Raw genomic sequence first — 8,275 nt, 5'->3', positions numbered from 1 at the left:
ATAAAATACAAGTGAGAGCCAGCTCTTTACATGTTGGCAGCCTGGCTTTGAGTCCCAATCCTGCCTGGCCCCCAAACAGCATGAGAAAGACCCCCCACTGAGCTCAGAGTCAAGGTTATCCCCTGAGTACATTGGGTATTGCCCCAAAACCAAAATAATTAAAATCAAAGCGAAAACTTGCGAGATAATGGATATATTAACTTTACTGATTATAGATAAGATTTAATAGGTGTATCTCTGTGTAAAAAAGTGTATACTTTAGAGGCTGGAGTGAAAGTACAACAGCTTGGGCACTTGACTTTCATGTGGCTGATGCAGGTTCAATGCCCAGAATCCCACATAGTCTCCTGAGTACCAGTAGGAGTAATTGCTGAGTGGAGAGAAGGAGTAACCCCTGAGCATTGCCAGGTGTGTCCCCAAAGCAAAATGAAACAAAACAAAAAGTGTACACTTTTAGAGGGCCTATCATAACTTCAAACTTACATACATATAAATTTAATCTGTATATAAAAGTAGACCTCTGTGTATAGTTGACATAAAATCAAATATCATAAAACTTTTTTATAAAGTTGGCCCCAGACATGATAATGTCACTTATGGTCATGTTCCATTGGTCAATGAAGGTCACGTGTCCCCATTCCAAAAGGGCATGGAAGTGCATTCTTCCCACAAGGCCTAGAAGGAGACAGTTGAATGTTTGTGTACAATTCCAATGACTCCCATGCTCAGCAGTAAGCCAACTTTTTTTTTTTTATAAATAGAACACTTGTCCCAGTTGTTATGAAATAGAATTCACATTCAATTGCAGAACCACCAAACAACAGCTAGACTAAGCAACTCCAGAGTTCTGCAAAGATAAGAATATTATGCTTTTAAAGGGAAAGAACACAAGTCAAATCATAATGGCCAAGTAGTCCAGAACTTTCTCTTCTAATTCAGACATTAGTACTTAGAACCTAGAAAATTTTTAAAAACTGGGAGAAAATATGAACTCTTTTGGCTTAGTTCTTGTCTCCTAACCGGTTAAGTTGAATCACAGAAGAGAAATGGTGTTAAGGAACTTCAGAATGACAAATTCCTCCTTCTCCATTTTTTCTCTTCATAATTAAGAAATTGTTTCTCAAATACTGTATGACTGAAACCAACCATTATCAGCTTTGTAACTCTATCTCAAAGTGACTCAATAAAAAAAAAAACAATAAAAATAGTTTCTCATATATGACTAAAACTTATTTTCATTTTATTTTATCAGTCACTTCAATGAGTTAATCAAACATATTAAAACAAACATTTGATCACATGGAATAGTGTTTAACATCCTGGTGATAGCACAGGAAGTCAGACATGAGCATGTGGGGGGAGCTTTATGCAGTCAGAGGGATCAAAAAAGGCCCTCCAGGAATGCTGACCCAAGCAAGGGAAACTGCCCCTGCTGTATAGGACCTCAACATTTACCCCACCCATCCCCCAAAAGAGCCAGAAAACTCGATTCTTATAGGTAGTGCTTCTGGAGGGCCTGAAGGTGCTTCATGCCTCTGGGTCTTTCTTCATTCTTAGGAAAAACCCTTTGGTGCCAGGACTTTCTCTCCTGGGTAACAATACAGTGGTGGGGGAAAATGATAGGAACTTAGTCCTGGCTCTGCTCTCAGAGATCACTCCTGGACGGCCTTGGGGAACCATATAAGGTACCAGAGGTAGAGCCCCCGTTGGCCATGTGCAAAGCAAGGGCCCTTTCACTGTAGATCTGTTGGAGGTGGATGGAGGACTTTCTTTTTCGTAATGAAACCTGTCACTCTCCTGCCTTGGATCTCTTTAGTGAATTTTTCTTCCTTGGGGACACAAGGATTGAGACAACACAAGCCACTTCTATTAACACTGGGGTGAAGGATGTAACTAAATGATGTTTTATCTCTTCTACTGTTTTTTTTTTCTTATGGTGTGTTTACTTTCAATAAAAGAGTAATTGCTCTTTTAAAGTTTTCTCATCCTTCCCTATGCTATTCAGCTCCAATTTCTTTTGCCTTCCCTCATAAGAATTTTATAAATTATGAGATAGAACTTATCCAGGTTTTCAGAACTGTCTTCATTTTCTCTATGTCCTTAACACAGTTGGATTTCTTCCAATTCAATTATTCAATTGAATAATTTCTGTAGTATTCAACTCTCCCTAGTTTGTTTGCTTTCTTTTAAAGTGTTTTTTCTAACACATTTCTAAGTGTAAATAAAACTATATTCACACTGCATTTCACCTAAAGGATTCAGTAGGGCTTCTTAAATTATTTTTTAATCTTAACCTCTCCTCCTAACTCAGAAATGCAGCATAGGTGAGAGCTATCAGAAGTCCTTCAGATTCATCAGGTAGTTTGTTTTGAGTCCTTGTGAATTCATAAACCTTCCACTGTTGCCAACATTTTCACCACCCCCATATTCAATTTTGCAGCCTCCTAAGGCTAGTTGCAACCCACAGTTTAAGAGCTAGGCACTGCACAAACAAACATTTAAAAACATGTTTATAGTGTGTTCTTTTGTCTCAAGAATAGGTTAAAGTAGCTCTGTGTCCTTTGGTATGGTTCTGATGTGTTGTATGGGGCTCCATGAATGTACATTTGCCTGTGTGCATAAAACATGTTCTAGACACTAGACTTAGTGCTCATTAAATCCACACCATAATGTCATTTCTAAAATTTTATTCCCCTTTGTTTCCCTTTGTGTTGTTGTTACAAGAGATGCACGATTGAGTTGTAGCACTCACCTACATTGGGGTCCCAAACGGCTGTCTGCGGCTCACATGAGGCAGTGGAGGGGATCAGCCTCAAGGTCTCATACTTGCAAGGTGGATGCTTTGCCACCAGGCCATTCTCTAGCTCCCTGAATTCTCAGACTTGACTTCTGTGATCATTGCTGCTATTTCTGCTTTATGTTGAGGCTCAGAAGGAAACCTTCCAAGTCAGATCTATTACATAAGTAATGGGCCAGAGAATAGCTAGTTAGAATATGGTGCCAGGAGGTGGGATCATTGTTTGCCTGAAATCCTATTTTAGACAACCTTGTAAATCTCAGTGTCTTTTTTTTTTCAAAAGTAGGAATCAAGTATTTAAAAGAGGAAAAGTTGGTTACCTATAGAAATAGAATGATAAACAAGGCAGCCGATGTGAAATGCCATGAATGTGACCAAAACATGGGGCCAGAGATAACCACAGACCTGGGTTCTATCCCCAGCACCACATATGGTCCCCTCAAACCCACAATGTGTGATTCCTGGGCAAACAACCAGGAATAAGCCCTGAGCACAGTCAAGTATGATCCACAAGGAAAATAACAACAAATTTTTCTCCCTAATCACTGATTTCAATCATTCTGTACACACCTATTGGTTCCATGGGTATATGAAGTAGAGGCACAGAATCTCATGTTCAGTTCTAGTGCAGGCAAAAGGCACTGGCCTTGTATGCTGTGGGTTGGCCCCCTGGTACCATGTGGTCCCCAGCATTGCCAACAGTAGCTCCGAAGCACTGGTAATTGTGACCAGCAAAACAGCAAAAGAGGGGCTGGAGCGATAGCACAGTGGGTAGGGCGTTTGCCTTGCACGCGGCCGACCTGTGTTCGATTCCCAGCATCCCATATGGTCCCCTGAGCACCGCCAGGGGTAATTCCTGAGTGCAGAGCCAGGGTTGGCCCCTGTGCATTGCCAGGTGTGACCCAAAAAAGCCAAAAAAAAAAAAAAAGACAAAACAGCAAAAGAAATCCTAAATATCTGTTTGTTTTTTTTTAAATCCATGGAAGTGAAGCCTGATGAACACAGGAGCATATATTCAAGGGTCTGGCCTCTGTCTGTTCCCCACCCCATCTCCCATCCTGACCTCTTGCTTATTCTTTCTTTCCCCAGCCCTGGCCCCCCAAATATGACCCCTGCTGCTTTCTTCTCTAGGAGCACCCCAGTAGAGGGGACAGGTTGGGAGTGAAGTCAAGGTGGAGATCCACATTCTGCTCTCGCCCTCTGCCCTCAATGGGTCCCTGGGCTCAGACCCAGTGAAGTTTGTGGTCTGGCACACACACACTTCCGGATACTTGGCAACAGGACAAGACCAGGGTGGTGGCACCATAACTATCTGAGTGGTGATCTGCCAGGCACAGGCCTCTCACCGTCCTGGCCCCACACCCCTGCAGAATGGACTGGGATGCAGTCAGCCTTTACACGCACACCTGACCTTCCGAGCCACTAAAACCACACCCAAGCATCACTACATGAAATTGCAAATTCTGTAACAGGAGGACAGGTCAAGAAGGTCACCTGGAAAGAAAGAGGGGGGACTCTCAGGAGCATTCTGGGTGCCTCCCACCCCAGGCTTTTTTGACTTTGGAGTGAAGGTGATGTTCAGAAGCTATGCCCAGCTCTGTGCTTAGGGGATGCTCCTGGCACTATGGGAGCAGTGCTGGGATCGCAGCTGTGCCTCCTGCGTGCAAAGCATGAGCTCAGCCTGGTGATTTCTCCATGACCCCCCTTTGAACAAGAGGTGGGCATTTTTCACTTTGTACTGGGCCAGAAAATGATGTTCTCAGTTCGACTGTTCCCAGGTCACACCATGTATTGTACTTCAGGTGGTCAGAGGGAGTGAAGGTTTACTGTAGCAGGAAAAGTGACTTTCTATTTGCCTACTCCACCCATATTTACCCTTGTCTTCAGAGTTTTGATATGCAGAGTCCTACTGCATAGGTACCTGTTGCTGGAAGCTGACAGCACCAGTGACTGTTTGCTGGCTGCAGAATAAGAACAAAAGGCCTATTGGGGCCAGAGGGATAGTTCAGGGGGAAGGGTACTCGCTTTGCATGTAGCTGATCCCTGGCTGCCCCCATACTCCTGGTATCACCAGGAGTTACCCTTAAGCATAGAGCCAGGAGTAACACCTGATGTGCTCCACCTTCCCCCGCCCTGCCAAAATAAAAAAAAAGAAGAAGAAAAGAGACAAAAAGAAAAGTTATATGGCTATGCAGATGACAGTGCAAAGCAGTTTGGTCCCAGGTACATGCCTGTCGACTTCATTGAAAGCCACTTTCTGCATGCATTTCCCTAGTGGATAAGATTGCTCTGTGCTTTCTGAGGGAGAGAGAGGGGCACACCCAGAGTTGTTTAGAGGCTACTCCACCACTCCCAGAGGTGCCAGGGATTGAACCTGGGCCTTCTGCATTTCATGCACTCCAGATCTTTGAGCTATACCCCAGTCCCCAAGATTCTTCCTTCAGAAGACCCCAGCTTGAGTGCCAAATGGACATGTGAGTGTGGCTTGGAGTCATTAATATATGCAGATAATGACCTGAAAGTTCTAGGAAGAGCAGCTCAGTAGTGATGACGGGGAAGAAGTCAGTCATTAGAATCCTCTCAACACCACACAGACAAGACAGACCCTTCTTACAGGCCCAGAGTATGTTCATGGAGAACACGGCCTATGCAAGTCTGGTTTTCTCACAAAAACAATCTAACTAGGCAACTCAGGCTTAAGGGTTTTCTTTCTTTCTTTCTTTCTTTCTTTCTTTCTTTCTTTCTTTCTTTCTTTCTTTCTTTCTTTCTTTCTTTCTTTCTTTCTTTCTTTCTTTCTTTCTTTCTCTCTCTCTCTCTCTTTCTTTCTTTCTTTCTTTCTTTCTTTCTTTCTTTCTTTCTTTCTTTCTTTCTTCCTTTCTCTCTTTCTTTCTTTCTTTCTTTCTTTCTGATTTTTGGGTCATACCCAGCAATGCTCAGGGGTTACTCCTGGCTCTGCACTCAGGAATTACTCCTAGTGGTGCTTGGGGGACCATATAAGATGCCGGGGATTGAACCCCGGGTCAGGCGCATGCAAGGCAAACGCCCTACCCACTATACTATCACTCCAGCCCCTTACTTTATTTCTTAACTGGCAAAAATAATGTCTATGACTTTATAATAACCAGTAACATTTTTTATATACAAATCTATTCTTCAAACCCTCATACTTCAGAACACAAGAAAAATTTCCATGTACAGATTTCCACTGCCCAGTTCCAATAGTGGTTACTTTAGATGATTGTGGACCAATTGTGGGCCAGGAATACAGTACAGCAGCTGAGGCGCTTTCCCTGCATTCCGGTCCATCTGGGTTTGATATCTGGCACTGCATATTGGTCCGATGAGCACCACCAATAGTGATCCCTAAGCACAGAGCCAAGAATAAACGTTAAGCACTGCTGGCCGTGGCCCCAAAACAAAACCAAGAGAGAATTCAATTCAATTCAATTGAATCAAAGAAGAAATAATTGCCTAACACCTATCAATGCAAAGCCTAGCTGCTCTTATGCTTGCCCTTTAGCTCTCTTCTAGAAGAAGCAGGACATTGAAAATGCAGATGAGAGAGCTGAGTTGCTCACACACCTTCAGGCTGTATTGCTGGCTGGAGGTCACACACTTGTGGTGTTTGCACGCAATGAGTTCTGGGTGCGCTGAAGATTTCCCAGTCTGAAATGGTGCTGGGAGCGGGAGTGGGGTGGGGAGTCCTGGACAGTAGAGTTGCCAGGATTACTCTGGGTACATGTGGGCAGCGGAGATTAAACTCTAGTCCTTATATTAACTAGCAGGACAGATGCTTTTGCCACAGAGCCATCCTCCTTTGTCCCCCGCCCCAGCTCACCTTAACTCTTCTCCTTTAAAAGACCGTAAGTGCCATGTTCAAATAAGTTATAAATTGTGTCATTGTGAGCTTCAAAATTTAAGTCAAGGCAGGGTGATGAGGATGCCAGACGACTGAAACAAACAAGAAGATGTCAAGAGTTTGTTTGTTTAATCAACCCCTCCTTCAATGTCCTCCCCACACGCTTACATGTTTTCTGACTGGAAGCTCTGGCACAGCTGGTCCCATCTTATGCTGACATCTCAACTTTCCCTCTATATTGGTTTCATAGAATTTGAATTTGTACTAATCTTTCCTCAGTAGTGACTATGGATTTTGAAGGTGAAGGAGTTCAGAATATAAGTCAGGGTTTGAGTGGCAATTTACCTAGCAACAAAGTCATCTCGACAAGCACAAGATTCTAAAATGTCAGAACTTGGGGGCTGGAGCAATAGCACAGCAGGTAGGGCGTTTGCCTTGCATGCGGCCGACCTGGGTTCGATTCCCAGCATCCCATATGGTCCCCTGAGCACCACCAGGGGTAATTCCTGAGTGAGTGCAGAGCCAGGAGTAACCCCTGTGCATCACCAGGTGTGACCCAAAAAGCAAAAAAAAAAAAAAAAGTCAGAACCAAGAATGAATTGCTTAGGACAGTTCCCCACAACAGAGACTGGCACACATCCAAATGAACAGGAACAACCAGTGCTGGCACAGATGTGGTGAGAAAGAGGCTCCCATTCACTGCTGGTGGGAATGCCAACTAGTCCAGCCTTTTTGGAAAACAATATAACATTCCTAAAAAAAAAAAATGGGAGTTCACTCCCATTTGACTCAGCAATTCCATTACTGGGAATATATCCTGGGGGTTCAAAACCACACAGCAGAAACACCAACTGCACTTCTATGTTCATTGCAGCACTATTCACAGTAGCCAGAAACTGAAAACAACCTGAGTGCCCAAGAACAGATGACTGGATAAAGAAACTGTGGGACAGCTACACAATGGAACACTACATAGCTGTTAGATAAAATGAAGTCGTGAAATTTGCCTATAAATAGATGAACATGGAAATGAGCCAGAAGGAGGGGATAGGTGTGGAATGACTTCATTTATTTGTGGGATATAAACAAAATAGTAGGAGACTAATATCCAAGGCCAGGGAAAAGAGAGGCCAGAAGGACTGGTCAACAGTTAGAAGTTATCACAGTGTGGGGGGACTGAGGGTAGGTAAAAGAGAGAAAGGCCAGTATGACAATAATAGTTGGAAATGATTACTTTGGATAAGAACTGGGTGTTGAAAGTGGGCAAAGGGATATACATCATAACCTTTCAGTATCTGTACTGCAAACAATAATGCCCCAAAGGAGAGAGAGAATGAGATAGAGAAAGAGAGAGAGGGAGAGGGAGAGAGAAAGAAAGAAAGAGAGCTAGAGGGAGAGAGAGATGAAAGAGAGAGAGGGGGAGAAAGAGAGAGAGAAAGAGAAAGAGAAAGAGAGAGGAGGTGCCTGCCATAGAGGCACCAGGCAGGTTGGGCAGGCAGATTGGTGGGCTAGTGCAAGGGAAACTGAGGACATTGGTGCTGGGAACGTACCCTGGTGAAGGAATGGGTGTTGGAACATAGCATGACTGAAACCCAATCATGAACAGCTTTGTAATGCTC

The sequence above is a fragment of the Sorex araneus genome, chromosome X, assembly GCF_027595985.1.
Source record: "Sorex araneus isolate mSorAra2 chromosome X, mSorAra2.pri, whole genome shotgun sequence".
NCBI lineage: Eukaryota > Metazoa > Chordata > Mammalia > Eulipotyphla > Soricidae > Sorex > Sorex araneus.
Note: the sequence above shows the minus strand (reverse complement) of the source record.